Raw genomic sequence first — 23,485 nt, forward strand, 5'->3', positions numbered from 1 at the left:
GTGCCATGTCGGTGTGCTGCACCAGTTAACTCGTCATTTACATTAGGTATATCTCCTAATGCTATCCCTCCCCCTCCCTCCACCCCACGACAGGCCCCGGTGTGTGATGTTCCCCTTCCTGTGTCCAAGTGTTCTCACTGTTCAATTCCTACCTATGAGTTAGAAGATGCAGTGTTTGGTTTTCTGTCCTTGCGATAGTTTGCTGAGAATGATGGTTTCCAGCTGCATCCATGTCCCTACAAAGGACATGAACTCATCCTTTTTTTTGGCTGTATAGTATTCCATGGTGTATATGTGCCACATTTTCTTAATCCAGTCTATCATTAATGGACATTTGGGTTGTTTCCAAGTCTTTGCTATTGTGAATAGTGCCACAATAAACATACGTGTGCATGTGTCTTTATAGCAGCATGACTTATAATCCTTTGGGTATATCCCCAGTAATGGGATGACTGAGTCAAATGGTATTTCTAGTTCTAGATCCTTGAGGAATCACCATACTGTCTTCCCACAATGGTTGAACTAGTTTACAGTCCCACCAACAGTGTAAAAGCATTCCTATTTCTCCACATCCTCTCCAGCACCTGTTGTTTCCTGATTTTTTAATGATCACCATTCTAACTAGTATGAGATGGTATCTCATTGTGGTTTTGATTTGCATTTCTCTGATGGCCAGTGATGATGAGTATTTTTTCATGTGTCTGTTGGCTGCATAAGTGTCTTCTTTTGAGAAGTGTCTGTTCATATCCTTTGCCCACTTTTTGATGGGGTTGTTTGATTTTTTCTTGTAAATTTGTTTAAGTTTTTGTAGATTCTGGATATTAGCCCTTTGTCAAATTGGTAGATTGCCAAAATTTTCTCCCATTCTGTAGGTTGTCTGTTCACTCTGATGGTAGTTTCTTCTGCTGTGCAGAAGCTCTTTAGCTTAATTAGATCTCATTTGTCAGTTTTGGCTTTTGTTGCCATTGCTTTTGGTGTTTTAGTCATGAAGTCCTTGCCCATGCCTATGGCCAAAAAAAAGCTCACATTGCCAAGACAATCCTAAGCCAAAAGAACAAAGCTGGAGGCATCACACTACCTGACTTCAAACTACACTACAAGGCTACACTAACCAAAACAGCATGGTACTAGTACCAAAACAGAGATATAGACCAATGGAACAGAATAGAGCCCTCGGAAATAATACCACACATCTACAACCATCTGATCTTTGACAAACCTGACAAAAAGGGGGAAAGGATGGGGAAATGATTCCCTATTTAATAAATGGTGCTGGGAAAACTGGCTAGCCATATGTAGAAAGCTGAAACTGGATCCCTTCCTTACACCTTATAAAAAAATTAATTCAAGATGGATTAAAGACTTAAATATTAGACCTAAAACAATCTCTCTCTCTTACTGCAAAATCCCCTTGCAATGATCCCTATACCAATTGTAATACCACCCTTTGAATGAAGTCTTCCTTACTGTCTTAACAAATGTCATGATTTTTTTCTCTTTAATACAAGAATAGTCTTCAAAGTAATTCAGGAAAGAAATTGAAAACACTCTGCTAATTCACTGTAGATGTCTCTGGGATTCTCCTAATACATCATACTCTCATCACATTTTGAAGGAACCTAATACACTCAAGCTATCTTCTGTGGTTGCAACCATATACCCTGGCACTATATTGCTACTGAAGTACATTTCCCCTATCATTTCTATTAATCACTACATATTGTGTGTTTTCGTTTTTTTTTTTTTTTTTATATGCGCAGTTTAATTTGTTATATAAGAGACCTTCATGAAAGCATACCAAGGACATAAACTTAATTTCATAATTATATTTTAAATTTCATTATAAAAGAGGCCCTTAGGTACATATGAGAATAAACAAATGATTGCTTCAAGGTTCATGTCTGTTCTCATATAATTATATATTGAGCAATCTTTAATTCAGTTTCACAGTATTGCACGTTTGGACATTAACATTTTTAGTTATTAAATAATATCTTAAATGCTAAAATCATTGTTTAGAAATAATTGTGAAAGTGCATTATTGAAAACCAGAGATTAGTTTTAATCATCAGTTGTCCACAAAAGTGAGAAAAACAATTTTAAAAATAATGAGTTATTATGTAAAAGGTCAAGTCAATTGTTACTTTTTAAATATCATCTACTCTCAAGTTCAGTGCAGACTTGAATTCTAGTGAAGGGTACTGAAGAGCGAAATGTCTGAAAGATTAAAACATTTTTCCAAAATATAACATACAGGAGGAAAAAAAAAAAAAAAAAAAAAAAACAGAAAACAAGCTCTACTTTCATTGTAACCTCTCCTTAATGTTAAAGGAAAGGTAATATTTGACCAAGGAAGTTCAAGGGGCAAACTCATGTTAGAATGACTGGCTGACAGAAGTTAACATCACCCCCTTTAATGTCTAAGTGGGTCTTTAACACTCAGAGATTTAAGCGCTGGATTTAGAAAAGAAAAAAAAGAAAGAACTTTAAAAGGTGTTAACTCCATCTTGTGCCATAAAAGAGGAGATGTTTAATTAAGCCACTGGTAGTTCTTGGGTGGTTTTCAGTTTAGTTTTATACTTTTGAGATGAAAGGGTACATGCAAAATTATGTACAAAGTGTCTTTTCAAAACTTTGGAAAGGTCAAGGAGAAAATAGCTGGATATCAAAAGCTGAACTTTTCAAGGTTTTTCTCTGATTTTTCTAAAACAAGATAGCCTCCTCCTCCTCTTAATAGTTCTTCAAGGCCTTTTTGGTAGCCAAAATCTTTGTTCTTTTTTTTTAAGCAGCTTTGTAACAGAAGAACTAAAAATTAATTATGGCTATGGAACTTTTACACAGAAGAGTTTAAAAAGCACAGACGTAAAGAAGGGAAAAAGATGAGGGCCCATTTATCTTATATTGACAGGACTAGCTTCAAACGATGACCTTGAATCATAATCATCCTAATGAGCTCAAAATATTTCACTTTAACAAGTGAAACTATAATCAAATCAGTTTCTGAAAGCTCTACTAATGAGCATTTCCTTTGATGAAAACATGGTTAACTGTCTTAGTCTGCAGGAGGTGCACTACAGTAAGGGGCCAGCTCCTGACAACTCATTAGCTGACCTGGGGAGAGAGTAATTTGAATGCTTTTGATAAAAATTTCAAGGCTTTTTTTAACTTAAATTACAATTTATGCACTTTTATAAATAGTATAATTTTTCTAAGTTGGGGGAAACTAGAGAGAAGACTTCAAAGCTGTAGAACAAAGTTTGTTTACCACATTTGGTCTGTTGGATCACCAGAACCAGGAAGGGGAAATATGTTTAATTAGCAACTGCTAACTCAGAGCCAATCCCTCTATCATATTTTTACAAGCTTTATTTTTATGCGTTGGTATGATGTTAAATGAACTTGGGGAGCTACATTTTATAAGATTTAGGATTGAAAGTTGGAAGTCACAATTATTTACTATGAGTCTAAAGAAAGTCTTTTTAAAATACTTTCTCCATCAAAACAAATCACTCAATTTACTTAAAGCAGCAAAAGAGATGTAAATGAAAACCAAATGCAGAAATGTGGCTTACTTTTTTTTTCATGACTCCTCAAAAATCTGCCCCTCCAATAAATGTATCATTTTAACTACTGTTCTGCTCTATTCAGCATCAAGAAACGATCTCTCTCTCTCCTCTTTCTCTGCAGAGCAGGATTGCTGTCAAAGCAGAATGTAAAACAGAAGAATAGTTCAGCTGTTTTAAGTATCACTGGAAGACAGATCTTCGTTGCTTCAGAGGGCCCATTCCTTATCGCCTCCCTCCCTCAAGCTTCCCTTTGCTTTTCAGGGGTGTTCTACTTACTTTACATTTGTCATATTTTCTTCCTGTGTTCTGCAAGGCAAACCACAGAGATGGTTTATGTCATAGGCACATGAGACGCTGTCCTCAACTTGTCAAGTGTTTAATCTCTTTCTCTTTCTAGCTCTCTCTTGCTCTCTCTGTCTCCCTTTTGCCTCAGATTGAGATAGAAAAATATTTCCAATATTTTGGTGCAAGTTATTGGACAGAGACAGACATTGACAAAAAGAGGTTTTTATTTTAACTTCTCAAAATTATCCCCCCCTTTCTCTAAATAGCTTTAAAAAGACATGCGACAGCCGTAAAAAAAAAAAAAAGTATTCATTTTGATCTCGTGTATACGTATGGCATATGTAATATGTATGGTAGATTCTTGTTATTTGCAGCAGTTCTGTTCTATAAAGTCACCATGCCCTCTGAATTAACAACCATTGAATACTGCATCATTGCTTCGGTGGGAATACAGGGTTAAGTTCCTGCTTACCTCTGGTCAAAACATTTTTGTCAACTGATTAATACATAACCTTCTTTTATGTGTTTCTGTTTAAATACATTATACTTAATATATATTATTAAAACATTAACATTGAACTCATAGCTATGTTAAAAAAATATTATTCTGAAACTTGTTAAAATGGTAAGGAAGACTTTATTCAAGATATCACAGAACGGGCATTGCAATAGGGAAGAGAGATGAGGCTCAGTGCCAAATATAGCAAGGACAAGTGGTGATTTATCGGCAAGGAGGAGTGGAAGAGGGTCAGTGAATGAAAAATTGCTAAGAGGAAACTAAGAGAGAGGGGGATTTTTGCTAAATTGGCCTAACAAGATTCTAGATTAAAGATTAAATTAAAGATTAAAGATAGGCCAAGGAGTTACTCATTACAGGTGGGAGACAGGAACCTGATCAGATAGATATCAAGGGTGCAGAAATTCTCCCTAAACTGACTTAGCAGAATTATTTGCTAAGACTGGACTGGGCAGGCCAAAGATGAGATGGGGCCAATATTGAGGTCTAATCAGAAAGAAGGCTCATATTCAGCTGACTAAAGTTTGGTCATAGAGTCTTTTTCAAGCTAATGGCACTATACCTTATGCCTAAACAAAACATACCTAATACTTGTATTTTTTTTTTTTTCCATAAAGCAATTCACAGCCTTCTTGCACTTAGGAAAAATGGAGAGCTCTTTAGCAGTGTAATTGAGTACATTTTAAACAACGAAATCACCAACAAAAAGCACTAAAATGTGAAAAATGCTGCACTAAATAGACTGACCATGAAAAGGACATTTGTTTACAGTATGAAAGCTGGGACAAGAAGGCTGAGGGTCCTACCTCCACTGGGAAAGTGTGCTTCGGGTGACTCAAGTACTTTACTGCTCTGCACAAAATGTGCACACATGAACACAGAAACACATGGGTATGGATTCGGGGATTACAAATACATTTTAGCTAGTAGAGGGAATCTCAAATAATGAGGATTGACTGTATACACAAACATGTACACACACATATATCTATATCTACATCCAAATCTATATTAACATCTATTTCTGTATCTGTACATATATCTACATATAATCCATATCTGTATCTATTTGAGGAATGTTAGTATTTTTGATTAAATAATATCAATGTTTAAGAAAAAAAGATAAGATTTGGAGTCTGACATTTTTATTTGGGGCTGGGGGGAACCACTTCTGGAAATACTAGAAAATTCAACCCAATATAAATTAAACAACAAAGCTGCGATGTTAGCCCAATAATTCCCTAATTGATTTAAGAATATCCTAAATCGGTTTATATTCAACAAACATGTAACTTTCTAAATTAGAATAATATATGATTGTTTTTCCTAGTAAGTTCCTACAATTATATTCAATACTCTCAACTCAGCAAAGTAAAAATTAGTGAATGCCTTAAAACTAAGACTGATATTTTATGGATTCTATCCAATGCAGGAATGGTGGCTCATGCCTATATTCCTAGAGTTTTGGGAGGCCAAGGTGAGAGAATCACTTGAGGCCTGGGGATCAAGACCAGCCTGTACAACACGGCAAGATCACATCTCTAGCAAAAATTAACTTGGTGTGGTAGTGTGCACCTATAGTTCTGGCTATCTACACAGGAGGATCACTGGGGCCCAGGAGTTTAAATTTATAGTGAGCTATAATCCCACCACTGCAGTCCAGCCTCTGCAACACAGCAACACAGTGAGACCCTGTCTATAAATAAATAAATATTATATCCAATGTGAACGCTATCACTAATTGTAATAGTGTGAGATTCTAATATCAAACAGTGCTTCAGAACTAGGGAGAGGCTCCTCTTCCACTTGCATCCTGGACCATCTCTGTGTTGGTCTATCCCATTATTTCTTCAGTCAACCTTGTTTCAGTAACTTCTTCTGTAACTTCAGCAACTGCTTCTTTCTTTCCTTTCTTTTTTTTTTTTTAATTATACTTTTAAGTTCTAGGATACATGTGCACAACATGCAAGTTTGTTACATATGTATACACGTGCCACGTTGGTGTGCTGCACCCATTAACTCGTCATTTACATTAGGTATATCTCCTAATGCTATCCCTCTCCCCTCCCCGCTCCCCACAATAGGACCTGGTGTGTGATGCTCCCCTTCCTGTGTCCAAGTGATCTCATTGTTCAATTCCCACCTATGAGTAAGAACATGCGGTATTTGGTTTTCTGTTCTTGTGATAGTTTGCTGAGAATGATGGTTTCCAGCTGCATCCATGTCCCTACAAAGGACATGAACTCATCCTTTTTTATGGCTGCATAGTATTCCATGGTATATATATATGCCACATTTTCTTAATCCAGTCTGTCACTGATGGACATTTCGGTTGATTCCAAGTCTTTGCTACTGTGAATAGTGCCGCAATAAACATACGTGTGCATGTGTCTTTCTAGCAGCATGACTTATAATCCTCTGGGTATATCCCCAGTAATGGGATGACTGGGTCAAATGGTATTTCTAGTTCTAGATCCTTGAGGAATCGCCACACTGTTTTCCACAATGGTTGAACTAGTTTACAGTCCCACCAACAGTGTAAAAGTGTTTCTATTTCTCCACATCCTCTCCAGCACCTGTTGTTTCCTGACTTTTTAATGATTGCCATTCTAACTGGTGTGAGATGGTATCTCACTATGGTTTTGATTTGCATTTCTCTGATGGCGAGTGATGATGAACATTTTTTCATGTGTCTGCTGGCTGTATGAATGTCTTCTTTTGAGAAGTGTCTGTTCATATCCTTTGTCCATTTTTTGATGGGGTTGTTTGTTTTTTTCTTGTAAATTTGATTGAGTTCTTTATAGGTTCTGGATATTAGCCCTTTGTCAGATGAGTAGATTGCAACAATTTTCTCCCATTCTGTAGGTTGCCTGTTCACTCTGATGGTAGTTTCTTTTGCTGTGAAGAAGCTCTTTAGTTTAATGAGATCCCATTTGTCAATTTTGCCTTTTGTTGCCATTGCTTTTGGTGTTTTAGACATGAAGTCCTTGCCCATGCCTATGTCCTGAATGGTATTACCTAGGTTTTCTTCTAGGGTTTTTATGGGTTTAGGTCTGACATTTAAGTCTCTAATCCATCTTGAATTAATTTTTGTATAAGGAGTAACGAAAGGATCCAGTTTCAGCTTTCCACTTATGGCTAGCCAATTTTCCCAGCACCATTTATTAAATAAGGAATCCTTTCCCCATTTCTTGTTTTTGTCAGATTTGTCAAAGATCAGATGGCTGTATATGTGTGATATTATTTCTGAGGGCTCTGTTCTGTTCCTTGGTCTATATCTCTGTTTTGGTACCAGTACCACGCTGCTTTGGTTACTGTAGCCTTGTAGTATAATTTGAAGCCAGGTAGCGTGATGCCTCCAGCTTTGTTCTTTGAGTTATTTATCAGGTTCCAAATTAGCCTGGGAGATGTCTTGGTTATGTAAATTCTAGGACAACATATACAAGCATTGTTTCTGTCACATTTTCTGCTAAGTGCCCCATTCTCTTTATTCCAAGTAGTGGCAGTCCAAGAATCTTGCCTGCTAAAAAATTATGTCATTTTATAAAATAGTATTAGCTGCTCAGGAGCCAAAGATATAGAACTTTAGCTTAAAAAGACTCAATTTCTGTACACAAAACCACTTTAATTCCTATGTTATGGTTTTCTATATTATTTTTTATTATAAATTAAGTAACATGCTTTCTATATTATACTTTGCTTTTTTATTGTTAAATCAAATATTATTATTATGTCTTTAAGTTAAAGTTACATATACTCATTATAAAACCTCTAGACAGTATAGAAAATATAAAGAAAAAACTGAAAATGACCCATATAATAGTCACTTTTGTTAATATTTTTAATACCCATTATTTGAAATAAAAACCCTACTATTTCTAGCAATACTGTGCTAAATATTCTTACACATCTATCATTGCATGGCTATATAAAGTGGTTTTTATAAAATAAATTCTTCTTCTTGTTGTTGCAGGGATATACATATTTTGAATTTTGATAATTTTTCTAGATGGCTTTTCAAAATGGTTGTATCAATTTATAGCTGTATTAATTTGTACAAAGTTCTAGCTTCCCTATAACCTACCAGAATCTGGTGTCATGAGATGTTTTGAAAATTTCCAAGCTGATAACTGAAGAATGTTGCTTCCTTGCATTTTAAATTTGTATTTAATTATTGTTAGTGAAGGTAGAAAGTAGTTGTGCACTATCTGAAAAGTTAGGCAGTAAAAAGTTAGGCAGAAAAGTTAGGCAAGTTAGTCTTTGGGACTAGATCCATAACTGGAGCTCACAAAAAGAGAAAATGAGCAATTGGTAATGTCCAAATTTTAGTTTCTGAATAAACACTTGCAGCAAAAGTAATGTTTGGTTTTATTCTTTATATTTCTCTATGAAAGTTTTAACAGTCTGTATCCAAACTCCCAAAACTACACCCAGAATTCAATTTCGGTATTTGCCAGACTTTTCTATGTAATGTTTATAGCCTGATATTTGAGAGACATTTCCTTTTGTCCTAAACTCGGTGAAAGGAGAGATTAAATTCTCACTGTACTTCATATGTTTACATTTCATGTACTTTTTAATGATAGTACATTATTATCATACTGGTTATTCAACTACTAATACATAAGCTGACAAATAGTGAGAATTCAACTTTAATAAAAATTGATTTTTTAAAAAAGTCACAAAGTAATGTTAATTATTGAGGTCCTTGATATATCTTTTTATTAGCATACAAGTATAAAGGAAAATAGATTGCTCCCATTGGCACCATTCTATTCCTTAACAGTTTAATGGAATGTTTGCAGTTTACTCATTCTTTGGCCACAATCCACCAGAAATGTCAGGTACATAAATTAGCTAGCAGGCAGCACACAAAGACTGACACAGTGTGCCTTGATGTTCTAAAACCCAGTAAGTATTAACTGAAAGGTACATAAAAAACTGGTCAAAAAAATGGAAATTTACATACTTAAGCTAAACCACACACACACACACACACACACACACACACACACACCACACACACTCCATTAATGAAAAATCACTAGCATACATTTTAAACAAACAATAAAAATCAACTGTGGCATCGGTAGTAATATCTCCTTTGTCATTTTTGATTATGTTTATTTGGGTCTTCTCTTTTATTCTTTGTTAGTCCAGCTAGTGGTCTATCAATCTTATTTATTCTTTCAAAGAACAGACTTTTGGTTTCATTGATTTTTAATTGTATGGTTTTTGGCATCTCAATTTTACTCAGTTCAACTCTAGTTTTGGTCGTTTCTTTTCTTTTGCTAAATTTGGAGTTGGTTTACTCCTGTTTTTATGAACACCTATATGCACACAAACTAGAAAACATAAAAGAAATGGGTTTTCTTCTGGAAACATACTATGTCCTAAGATTGAACCAGGAAGAAAGAGAAACTCTGAAGAGACCAATAACAAGTTCCAACATTAAATCAGTAGTTAAAAGCCTATCACCAAAAAAGCTCTGGACCAGATAGATTCATAGCCAAATTCAACAAACAAAGAAGAGCTGGTACTAATCCTGCTGAAAATAGTTCAGTAAATCAAGGAGGAAGGACTCCTGCCTAGCTCATTCTATGAGAACAGCATCATTCTAATACTCAAATCTAGCGGAGAAACAGTAAAAAAGAAAACTTTAGGCCAATATTCCTGATGAATATACATGCAAAAATCTTCAACAAAATACTACCAAACCAAATCCAGCAGTACATGAAAAAGCGAATTCACCATGATAAAGTAGTCTTTATTCCTGGGGTGTAAGGTTGGTTAACATACACAAATCAATAAATGTGATTCCTCACATAAGCAGAACTAAAAACAAAAACCACATGATTATCTCAATAGATGTGGAAAAGGCTTTCAATAAAATTCAACAACCTTCATGTTAAAAACTTCCAACGAACCAGGTATTGAAGTGATATACACCTCTAAATAATAAGAGGCACCTATGATAAACCCACAGCCAACATCATCTAGATTGGGCAAAAGCTTGAAGCATTCCCCTAGAGAACTAAAACAAGATAAGGATGCCCACTCTTACCACTCCCATTTAGCCTAGTTCTGGAAGTCCTAGCTAGAGCAATCAGGCAGGAGAAAGAAGTAAAAGGCATTCAAATAAAGACTGAAAGTCAAACTCTCTCTCTTCACAGATGATATGATTTTATACCTAGGAAACCCTATAGTCTCCCCAAAGTCTCCTAGATCTGATAAACATCTTCAGCAAAATTTCAGTATATGAATTGATGTATAAAAATCAGTAGCATTTCTATACACCAATAATGTCCAAACTGAGAGCAAATCAAGGGTGCAATCCTATTCACAATAGTCACAAAAAGAATAAAATACCTGGGAATACAGCTAACTATGGAGGTGAAAAATCTCTACAATGAGAATTATAAAACACTGCTGAAAGAAATAAAAGGCAACATAAAGAAATGGGAAAATATTCCATGCTCATGGATAGAAAGAAATCAATATTTTTTAAATGACCATACTGCCCAAAGCAATTTACAGATTCAATGCAATGTCTATAAAATTATCAATAACATTTTTTCACGGAATTAGAAAAAACAATTCTAAAATTCATGTAGAACAAAAACTGCGTGAATACCCAAGGCAATCCTAAGTAAAAAGAACAAAGAGGGAGACATCGTGTTACCAAAATAAAGCCAAACACCTACTGCCATCTTATCGTCAACAAAGTTGACAAAAATAAGCAATGGGAAAAAGACTCCCTATTCAATAAATGGTACTGAGATAGCTGGCTAGTCATGTGCAGAACGAAACTGGACCCCTATTTTTAACCATGTACAAAAATTAACTCAACAGTGATTAAAGATTTACATGTAAGACCTCAAATTATAAGAATGTTCGAGGACTGTGAGCTTTTTTTTTGGTGGTAGGCTTTTAATTACTGATTTAATTTTGGAACTTGTTACTGGTCTCTTCAGGGTTTCTTTCCCTCCCTGATTTCAATCTTAGGACATAGTATCTTTCCAGAAGAAAACCCATTTCTTCTATGTTTTCTAGTTTGTATGCATATAGATGTTCATAAAAACAAGAGTAAATTAACTCCAAATCTAGCAAAAGAAACAACCAAAACTAGAGTTGAACTGAATAAAATTGAGATACCAAAAACCATACAATAAAATAGGAAACATCATTTTGAACACTAGCCTTGGGAAATAATTTATGACTAAGTCCTCAAAATGCAACAAAGCAAAAGTTGACAAGTGGGACCTTATTAAACTAAAGAACTTCTGCACACTAAAGGAAACTATCAACAGAATAAACAGACAACTTACAGAATGGGAGAAAATTTTTGTCAACTATGCATCCAATAAAGGTCTAATGTCCAGAATCTGTAAGGAATTTAAACAAATTAACAAGCAAAACAAACAACCTCACTGAAAAATGGGCAATGGACACATGCCCATGTGTCTTCTCAAAAAAGGCATAAATGTGTCCAACAAGCATATGAAAAAAATGCTCCATATCACTAATCATTAGATAAATGAAATCAAAACCACAATAAGACCATCTCACATCAGTCAGAATGGCTCTTATTAAAAAGTCAAAAAATAACAGATGCCAGTGAGGTTGCAGAGAAACGGGAACACTTATACACTGCTAGTGGGAATGGAAATTAGCTCACTACCTTAGTGATGAAATAATCTGTACATCAAACCACAGCGACATGCAATTTACCCATGTTAGAAACTTGCCCATATACCCCCGAACCTAAAATAAAAGTTGGGAAGAAAAAAAAAAATCAACTCACATACTTTGGGTTTTTATTTGATACCTGGTCAAAGCTGTGATTTTAAATTAAATCTCAAAATAATGTTTAATGAACACGGTAGTGGTAATTGTTTTACGTTTCAGAACAACTTACAGATGTCTTTTAATAAGGCTCTTCATTTGTTTGTGTTTTGGTTTTTGGTTTTTATTTTTAGACAAAGTCTCCCTCTGCCACCCAGGCTGGAGTGCAATGGCGCGATCTTGGCTCACTGCAACCTCTGCTTCCTGGGTTCAAGCAATTCTCCTGCCTCAGCCCCCCGAGTACCTGGGATTACAGGCATGCACCACCACAGCCAGCTAATTTTTGTATTTCTAGGAAAGATGGGATTTCACTATGTTGGTCAGGCTGGTCTCAAACTGCTGACTTCGTGATCCGCCCGACTCAGCCTCCCAAAGTGCTAGAATTACAGGCGTGAGTCACCGCACTGGGCAGTGAAGCTCTTCTTTGTATCTAGAATAATTTTTAAGGAATTTTGTTGTTTCCTTTTTATTTCAATTTATTTAAAATTGAAATTATTTTTATGAGATGTAATGTTTCCTTTTTAAATATATTTTGATACCCAAAAAAGTGGATATTATTGACAAATGAGAAAGAACTTTGTACTTTCTTAATCAGTTGGTTTCCTTAATTAAATATTATTTTTGTCTTTTCTTCTCATTTTGCTGGTAATCAAAATCAATACAAAATTGATAGTGGGGACCACTAGTACAACAACTGCATATGAATTAAAAGTCAAATATTAGAAGAGAAAAATTATGTATCACTTAGAAAAAATTTAGAATTCTTAATGAAAAAAATACACTGAATGGTTTGGAACACAGGACAATCCATTAAAATATAAACAAAAAACATGAACAGGAATTCATGAAAGAACAAACACAAATACTAAATACACAAAATTAAGTTTAAATTTGCCATTTATAGAAATCAAAACAGAAAATTTTATTTTACCCATCAGATTGGAAATCACTGAAAGTATTGATAAAACTCAGTGTTGATCAAGTAGAGGTGTTGGAATTATTTATACATCATTGAGAAAAGTATCAATCTATAATCTTTTTTGATATTAATTAAAAGATATCATCAAGATTCTTAAAACATTTATACCTAGAAGCTTCACTTCTGGCAATTAGGCCTAAGTAAACAAATGTTAGACATACAAGAGAGGTTATTATAGTCAAGCTTATAATAACTGATGTAAAATAAAAACACTTAAATGTATATTAATATGTTTCTAGGTAGTGGAGAAATCCTAAACAAGTTACAAGTAAGACCGATTTCATTTCATTGATATGAAAAGGTATGTTCAAAATGCAGGCACCAGAAAACCATGTACAGTATCCCTTTAGTGTTAAAAATGACTTGCACACTTACATATGTATATACATTTGTTTGTCCATGTGTCTTTGCCATCTTATATATTCACAGACAATTTCTAGGAAAATGCATAAAAGATGTTAACAGTGTTTATGTCAGCAATTTGGTGATTGATGGACCAGGGATTGTAAGGTGGAAGATAACTTTTATTTTTTGTCAATGCTTCCAAATTGTCTGGCAGCCTTAAGTTGAGCATTATTATGTTCTTCATACAAACTACTATTTAAAATAAACTATATTGTAACAAAAAGTAGAAATGGTCACTTACTCTGCATTACCCCATGTACCTTTTCAAATAGTCTTTTTCTATCTTTTCTCAGTCCATAACTTAAAATATATCTAATACTTTAACTTCTAACCTATTGGATCTACTTCTCTAGAATTATACCTTACTACCTCTCTTCAAGAAAGAGAAAGCATTTTAAAATGTGAACTTTTATAAGATCTTATTATTTTCTTCTCCAGGTTAGATGTGCCCAATTTCTTAAACACCATGGTTTCCAATCTTTTCAACATTCCAGTCACCCTCCAGGTGCAATCCACCTTTTCAGCAACTCTTAAAATGTAGCCTACAGAACTGAACATAATATTCAAGACACGGTCTGAGCAGTTCAGATTATAGTGAAACTATTACCATCCTTGAACTTGACTCTCTGCCTCTATTAATGCAGTTTAAGAATGCATTAACTTTTTTAAGCATCTGTTAACACCACATTGACTCATATTGAGCAGGGAGTCAAATAAAACCACAGGAATTTTGCCATAAATTTGCCTATCCTATAAATGTGCAATAAACAAGAATTTACAATAGCCCAGTAAAATTTCATTTTATTAGTTTCAGCCTGTAGTTCCAATCTACAAAGATTTTTTTTTTTTTAAGGCAAGTAGCTATCATCTAAACTATTAGCCACCCTTTCCAGCTTTGCATTACCTGCAAAGTGCTAAGCATTTCTTCTTTCACCATTCTAACCATGGATCGAACTGCTGAACAAAAGAAAGCCAAGTGGGGGGTCCAAATTTTAGAGATCTTCATAGAGTTTACATCAATCTATTACTAAATACTCTTCAGCTATCTGTTCAATTAGTTATGGACAAGACAGGCTACTCATTTTTTCATATTGTCCTTAAGAATATTAAGAGAATCATCATGGAATGTCCTATATAAATATAGATATACATTTACGTGGCTTTTCTTAGCAACCGGTTTTCAATTGACATATAGGATATACTGTTAGGCACACACACAAAAATAGAATGTATTACCACTTGGAATGTCTTCTAGAGGTATAAATCCTAATCCCGTGAGCCTGAACTTTTCAGCTCCTATTTGTTAACACAGCTACAATGAGAATTTTATTATCTTCTCAATTCTATTTATATAAGTCAACTTTAGTTGTATATTTCTCCCTCTGGAAGTTTATGAGAAACAATCATTAATGCGGTAGGTAGTGGTGTGTAGTAATTAAAAGCACGGACCCTAGAACCAAAGCTGCCTGGTTTTAAAACCCAGCTCCACCACTTAATGTTATGGTACCTTAAGAAAATAACTCAAACAAGCTATGCCTTTGTTACCTTATCTATAAAATGGTGATAATAGTATTTCTGTCAAAGGGATAAAATGTGTTAATATATGTAAAGCCATAAGAAAAAAACACTTGCACCTAATAAGATCTAAGTATAATTACTAACATTGTTATGACATTTTCAAGAGAAAAACGACTATAAGAGCAAAGCCATAATTCTGACAAGTTGATATTTTTCTTAACTTAATTCATTCTGTGCCTTAAAAACAATACATTTATTTCTGGCTCCTAAATATTTACACACATACACACACACACATATCTTACCACATTATAATAATTCTATCTAGTCACTGAAATAGTGCAGAAACATTTCTCACTATTACCACCACTCTTACTAAGAAGCTGAAATTACTCCTGGACTACTGTTATAAATTCTAATAAGAAAGTTAAGAGGGCCATTGGTGGGGTGGTGAGAGGATGTGTCTGCAGCTCTGAAAATTCAGGGGTCATGTAGAAACCTATATCCCCATCTCCATGGTTTTTATAGCTCCCACCATGCTGACCACCATATCACTGGCAACACCATAATTCAGGGACTGGAAAATAAGGCAGAGGTCACCTCATTCAGCACTGTTTATGGTCTCTCCATTGTCCTATTTTTCAAGAAGACCCTGGACACTGCTCTCTAATACATCTAGTACACACCACACTTGGCCCAACTTCCACTCACTTCGGTCTCTGATTTTGGTCACTTCCCTCCAGACACTTGGAAATTTTAACAACTCCTCCACTTCAAAGATTATCTTTCCTGGGACACAAGACTTTCTGTTTCCCTTTGCCCCTTTTTCAAAATCCTGCCAATCTCTTTACTTCGCATTAAAACTGACACTGGTTTTGCTCAACTTTGAACATTTCACTCCTTGGAAAGGTGAGCTGAATTTAGATCAAAGTAGAAAAATGAACCCAAAAGCAACATGTCAGCAAAAGCCTCTTTCTAACCCTTAGGAAGTAGGAAAAGGGAACTAAGTGTAAGAATCAACAGTGTTAACAATTTCTGCATATATACATCAATGATTTATTGAGCAGTAAACACTATCATAGGTGATAGACACAAAAAGTAAATAGAATTTAGTGCCAGTTTTCAAGAAAGTTAAATATAGCAAAGGAGACGCATGCAATTAATGATATTATAATGTGATAAATACCATAAAAGCAAAGAAGACAAATCCATAATTACAAAACTAATGTGTGTAGGTTCTATAAAAATTCATCTTTATTTGCAAAAGCAAATGCCTCCATTGTATGGGTGGACATACAAACCTATTCAAAGAAATCACATCTTTAAAGCCCTGCTCCTCAAAGTGTGGTCCCCAGGCCAACAGCATCTGCATCAACCCGGAGCTTATGAGAAATGCAAAATCTCAGGTCCCACCGCAGACCTACTGAATATAAATCTGACATTAATTAAATCCCCTGATGATTCCCGAGCACATTAAAATTTGAGAAGCACTACACTAAAGCAAATCTTAACTTGTTGCAAGCAGTGGCTTTGACAAAAGCTGAAACCTGGCTCCTATTTCAAAGGTGCTACAGGAGAGTGAGTTGATAGCTTCTTAGGGGAGTATTCATCTAGTGCTTAACATGCCGTAGGTACTCAATAAGTGTTTACTGACTGAATATAAAACTGAAGGACTAAAACAGTGATTAAAATCACTTATGAGTAATGTTTATAATAGTGTTTCGAGCATGAAAGACAAAAGGAAGGAGTGAAGTAATAGCATTAAGTAACCCAGCATGTTAAAGCAGTCATTTTAAACCCCACACTTTGAGTATTTTCAATTAAATAAGAAACAAACAAACAAAAAAAAAACATACAATCAGAAGGCATTCAGTGTTGTGTTGATTTGAAATTGAATTTTAGCTTAATTCTACTTATTAACATAGGAGAACTAAAATTTTGGGTAATATTTGGAAAGTTTTATTATCTTTATTAACTATTTCAAAAATACAAGTTTATGCTAGAAGGGACATTGGCTATTGCTAATTTCACTTATGTAAAACAGCAGTGTGGGATTTAAGGTGTCAACATGATAACAAAAACTCAGTGTCTTCTAACATGACCTATCAACAAGTGCATACAGATTAGAAAGCCACACGATTCCAAAGAGCTACATTAAATCCACCTATGCTAAAAGAGGGGCAATTAATTCCAGTAAGAAGCAAAGCATACGTTTTAATTATTTTGCATGTTAAAACATAAAATGGGAAGATATATAGAGCCTTGGGTAAAGAAGGGCAATGCTTCTAGAAAAATATAGAGACATTTTTAGAATTAATTGCTTGATTCTAATTAAAAGAATATAACCTTTAGAGGCACAGTGGCTACTAAAACTCTGATTTTATTTGCATACATTAGTATGACAACTGAATCTTCAGACAAAGGTTATTTTATTTCATTAAAATACAAAATATCTTAACTTTTCCTCAAATATGTGTTTACCTATAACACAAATCAGTTAAATGGTGTCCGTAGTTTTACAGCAACTAAATAGCCATGACGCTTAATATCAACAGTCTCAAAAACACCTGAAAGTAGAACCCTGAAGCAGCCTATATATTAGCATAAGACACAAATGTATTTCCATCTTTTTAGCAAAGTGACATATTACAAATTATCCCCAGTGGCACCTGCATCCTAGATCCTCAGGAACAACTTAAGAGTATTGTCATGTAATTATAGAAAGGTAAAAGTTTATCTCACCATTAAAAATGAGCTTCGCGCTGGGCAAGGGAGAAGGATCACTTGAGTCCAAGAGTTTGAGACCAGTCTATGCAAGATAGTAAGACTCCAACTCTATACACAAAAAATTTAAAAATTAACCAGGCGTAGCACCACATGCCTGTGGTTCCACCTACTCAATCACTTGAGCCCAGGAGGCTGAGGCTGCAGTGAGCCGTGACTGTGCGGCTGCACTTCAGCCTGGGTGACAGAGTGAGACACTGTCTCAAAGAAATTAAAAACAGAGCTTTGTAACAGTCAAAGCCATCTAAAAGTAAAAGGTTATCTAATTTGTTCGATATTTTTCTGTAACAGGAGGATTTCACCCAGAAATCATCATGATACTCTGATGTGTATTCAACCACTAGCTTTGTACAAAATAAATGAGTTTTCTTTCAATTCTTAAATAATTATTACATCTAGTACACAAAACTCAACATTTTGGACACATGTTCTAACTCAGAAAAACTAGTTTTTCCCCTCTGTGTCACATCGTACTTATTTACTAAAAGTGCATAATTTCTCTATCTTCAGTCTCCATAATTTCATTTAATTACAGGGCTTGATAGCATGATAAATAATAGGTGACTACCTCATTGTGCTTTCCTTCTCTCTCCTCATCCCAATTGTGAATTAAGGCCAGTATTTCACATTAAGTGCAAATGGATCACTTTATATCTAGCAGATGATTTAGAAAGCTCATAAAAACATGTGTTCGCTTCCCTTTGCCCCACCCCTTAGTTGAATTCTGAAATACTCTCTTGAAGAAGGCAGTGTGGAAATAAAGTTCCTTTTAATAACTAGACCCAAACGCTGAATAAAACACGCCCATAATGAAGACTTTCAAAATGAAGCCTATCTAATCCTATGCAATTCTGCAATTTCTGGATGAATTGTGTGCTTTTATAGATTGCAGAAAATAAACATGCTTCTTTCTTTCTCCTCCTCCTCCTTCTCCTCTTAATCTTGCTCTCATCTTTCTACTTTTTGAAAAGTGGTTGCTGAAAAAAGTAAGAGAAAACAAAGAAAAGAAAATAGAGTTTTCTCTGTTTCTCTCTCTCTTTGATCTTTAAAATATCTACTTATAGATAATAAATGTCGCTGTTCACAAAATAGTTAATTGGGCAATGAAAGAGAGATCCATAACTTTGTAAAATCTAATTTGGCCTTTGAGTCTCAGCACTCATAGGAAACCCATGTCAAAGTTTCAGAAAATCTGCTAATGTATTTAGTATATAAATGTTATTGACAGCAAACTCTTCCAATGTTGCCATAATTACTGATATTAAAGGTCTTGTAGCTATTTATATACAATATCTACACTTGTTTTTGTATAATATATAGTACTTTTTCAATCTAATAGCGACTGTTCAAATCCTCGAATTGTAAAGGATGGTTATCTAGTTGCCCTTTCAACATGAGAAATCCAACAGTGAAGTATTTTCACTTTTAAATACACAATCATGCTTTGAGTGCTAAAAAGCACAATTAGGTCAGGAACCAGTTATCTAAGGTATTTCTCTGAGGGTGACAGCAAATTCAAGCTAGAATTTAAGGAACCCTTATGCAACCATTCTGGATTTCCTATGTAAGTACAAAAATATTTGGAGAAAAGTTCCATTTTCAATTTTAAATGTGCCTTGGGGACTAAGACAATCTACTGCTAGACTTGCCAAAAAAAATGTGAAGCTTATAAACATAAATATATCGGCTAAATTTTAAACCATGCAGATGGCATATATGGTGAGGGAACCCAAAGGAATGCAATTCAAAATTACAAAACTGCCAGAGAGATAGAAATCTACAAACAACATCTCACCATTAATGAGAATGTCATTTTCAATCTCAAAGCTCTTATTTCTAGTATTAAATAACATTATTATATATTACTAATTTTTTACTGTCCTATAGGTGATGGTGGAAAAAAAAAAAGGTAGGTAAACAAAAGGTAGTCAGTAAAAAAAGAAAAAACATTACCGAAATTAACAAATATTAAGATAAATCCATCTAAAGCAATCTATTTAAATGAAGAGATTACTGAACTCTAAGACAAATGGAGAAACTATAGATTTCTCACTGTGGTGTTATCCATTTGCCCAAGGAGTCTCTGGGGATATAGATTAAAGAAACTATGCATGTTTAGACCTTTACATCAGTAAAGCTGCCATTGGAAGAGAAACAATTTAGTGGTTGAAGGGGAGATCACCATGGAAAGTTATTAAGACCAAAGTTTCACTGAAGCAGGAAGGAGTTTTACAAATGATGCTCTTGTTTTCAGAGTGTCTGCTTTCCCAATACACTTTGTCCCCTACTTTACCTTATCTTCCTTTAGGGAAAATTCACCTCCTAGTTGTTACAATTCATTATTTTCAATAGCCTGTGTGGTTTTTTTTTTTTTTTTTAATCTTTTGACAGAGCGAAGCAACCCAGATACTTACTACAAAATATCCTATGCTAGTATCTTTCTGTTCTAAGCAGCTAGTATGGTTATGCAAGAACAAAGTTTACATAAATGTTAATCTAGGTTCCCTGTTTCTTTTGTTGATGGTTGAAGAGCTTAAAAAGAGAAAAATGTAATTCAATTAATTTCTTCTAATTAAAGTATAATATTTTTAAAAAATCAACAATCACAGCTTAATTGACATTAGTCATTAATTGACAATCTTCCTAAAGTTGCTAAGGATTGGTTTTCAGTCCAATAACTCCACTACAATTAGAGATCTTTGTTCAGATAGGGCCACCTACGTAGACTACAGACCCTTATCCAGAGTACATAGCTTCCCAGAAGTCACTCATGTACTGAAGGAGAAAAAAGTAAAAGTGTTAATATAAATACAAAATAATTAACTTTTCTGAGTTTGCTTAAAGTAATGTATTTTATATTAGGGTTTTTTATGTTTGCCAAATTTGAAATTATGCATTTATTAACTAGTATTTGTAGAAGAGACATGATATGATGTAGGCTTAAAAGCCTAGGACAGAGAAATTCTACATTCTTCTATTTATTTAATACTCCTTTTGAAGAAATTGACTACATACTCTTTTCTTCCTAGTAAATTGGAACTAAAAATAACTCTTGACTCAATGCCAACTATTTAACAGCATAGTCTGATTTCTGTGAGGAAATCTAGTTTATACATTACAAGCTTGATGTGACATAATCAATAGGTTCTCCTCAAAAACAACTGGACATGTGAAATTCAGGCAGCCAACATTCTATCAGGCTCTGCACTTTAGAGATGTAGCATTTATAATCCAACTGGCTGATCACAGAAACCAGAACAGAAGTTTAATTGGAACCCCTATCCTCCATCATCAACTATAATAAGAAAGAAAAGTAGCATATTTCATGTAAGATCTTTGGTGACAACTAAATGAGGCTTTGGGCTTTGACAAACACAATTCCTTTAGTATATTTTAAAAAAATCAGAGTCGGTGATTAGATCTCTTTCTATTAAAAAAGTATTACATTTGCAAACTGCAGTATGCTACTGAGAAAATGGCACAGTTTAATAAAAAGGAGATAGAAGTACCCCACTATCTCACTATTATCATCACATTTGGGTTTCTGTAATATTTTGTGCAATTATTAAAAGCAAGGTAACAGTAATATTTTAGTCATCTCAATACCTAGAATTTCTATTACTTTGGCTAGGAACGTTTTCCTTGGATGATTGGTTGACAATATCCAAAGGATAATTTTAGGTCCTAAAGAATTAAACACAGGTCTATTTTTATGAGGTGGGACAGATTGGAAACCGTTCTTTTTGCTTGTTCCATTGAAATTGGAAATGAAAAGAATGTGTGTCATATGAGGGACAAGTGTCATGAAGCCCATCTGAATTATACTTCATACCCCTCTTTATAGCTTAATGTTCAACAATATCCATTTTCCTGGCAGTACTGCACCCATCAAAAACAAGTTATTGACACTTATATCTCATATATAAATCAAATAAGGCAGACAAAGCAAAGAAGGTGGTTTTAGAGAGATTGGATGATGGAGTCGAATAAAGTATTTGCTTTTCACCTCTAGGATATCACTTTAATACTGTCCTGAAACAATGGCACAAAATAATTCCAATTAAATGGTCTTAAAATAAGATATAAAGCAAATTCAGGTGATTGCATTCTGCCTGGTGTGTCAAGAGTTGACAGCACAAAATTGAGCAGAAATAGTTTAAATTTAGCATTCTTCACATATGTGTACAAGTACTGAGAACAGAAATTGGATTTGCTTCAGTGGAGTCAATTAAGAAAGACTCAACAAGGAAGGGTTGAAGTGCATTGACAGGGCACTGGGAATTCTATGAGTATTGACTAGCACTGGCTTGGGTACAAATTAAGTAAAGCATTCTATTTCTGACATTAATTTCCTTCAACTGAGAAATTACAATAATAGATGAATGATGATAATGATAATAGTAATAATAATAATTAAAGACAAATGAAGGAAGAGACACATTCACCAGTGATCAGATACCAGACAGCCATGTCATACTCATTTTGATTTTCAAGGCCTCTGGTCATATAGTTTATTTCACACAATTCTTCTGTTGAGAGTCCAGTCATTATACCTCATTCCATTTCCTGGTGCTATTCAGAAAATATTATCTCTACTCTAAGGGATTAAGAATCAGCTAAGAATAAAGAAAAGTTTTTTCTTTATCATACCTATGGCAAATTATTTAACCTGCTCTGGCTTACTCAGCATGGCATTAACTTTCCTTCCATTGCCTATGAGTTCTGAGATTTGAAATGTTAGACAGGAGTCATTTGTTGTATCGTTAGCTAATGTTTGCCATGAAATTAAAAGCAAGGAGAAGTTATAGAGAGGAAGATACATTAATCAAAACAAATCAGTAACCAGTCTGCAATTTGATGCTTATTTTAATAAAAATTAGGAAAATTAAAAGAGTAGGAAAAATCTCCCCCATCCCAAAAATAAAATAAAATAAATGTGCATTTTCAATGATTTGGGGAATTTAAAATACCCTTGATTCTACAGTTTTGGGAAGGAAAGAAATAAAAGTAAAGCTAAAAGTGAATCAACTTTTAGGCTCTCTTCCTACCTCCTATTTTCTTTTATTCTTCATAAAATATTTATATTGAACATATCAGTAATAATCTTGAAATTGATTTTGAAAAAATATTTAATGCAAAAATATAAATAAGCTTCTTTTAAGTAATCGGCGTATCATCTCTGTAAAATAACATCTTCCAGATTTTGCCTTCTATTTTTTTTTACAAAATTGAAGTCCATGCCACAGCCTTATAAAGAATAATATTTTTTACCATCCACATAGCAAGAAAAAGTAGGAGGTACAGGCTGATAAAAAATTAACCTGAAGCTACATAACCTAAGAACTAGCTGAAAAGAAATGTAATTAAAAATCTATTAAGTGTTGGGCTATGAAATATTGCTGTAAATACCCAATCTAGCAAATTTTCAGTATCCAGAAAAAGAAAAATCCTTACCCTTATTCCTTAGGGCAATATTTTTAATTCTTTTGATTTTAGGCTATTATTTTTACAATTTAGAACATTTAAAAAAATGGTTTCTTACATATCACTCTGCCTTCATGGGTTTGTCCTACGTTTGCACCCTCC

General features: G+C 34.2%; 1 long non-coding RNA gene across 4 annotated transcripts in view; it reads right to left on the reverse strand.

Annotated features, from left to right (window-relative positions):
* LOC126951950 (uncharacterized) overlaps positions 1-17,916 on the reverse strand; it is a 168,079-nt gene extending 150,163 nt beyond the window's left edge. For all 4 annotated transcript variants that reach the window (XR_007724744.1, XR_007724746.1, XR_007724743.1 and 1 more), the window contains exon 1: positions 17,858-17,916. This is a non-coding gene — a long non-coding RNA (uncharacterized LOC126951950). The remainder of the gene's footprint in view (positions 1-17,857) is intronic.
* Between the last annotated feature and the right edge of the window lie 5,569 nt (positions 17,917-23,485).

Source organism: Macaca thibetana, chromosome 4, assembly GCF_024542745.1.
Source record: "Macaca thibetana thibetana isolate TM-01 chromosome 4, ASM2454274v1, whole genome shotgun sequence".
Lineage (NCBI taxonomy): Eukaryota > Metazoa > Chordata > Mammalia > Primates > Cercopithecidae > Macaca > Macaca thibetana.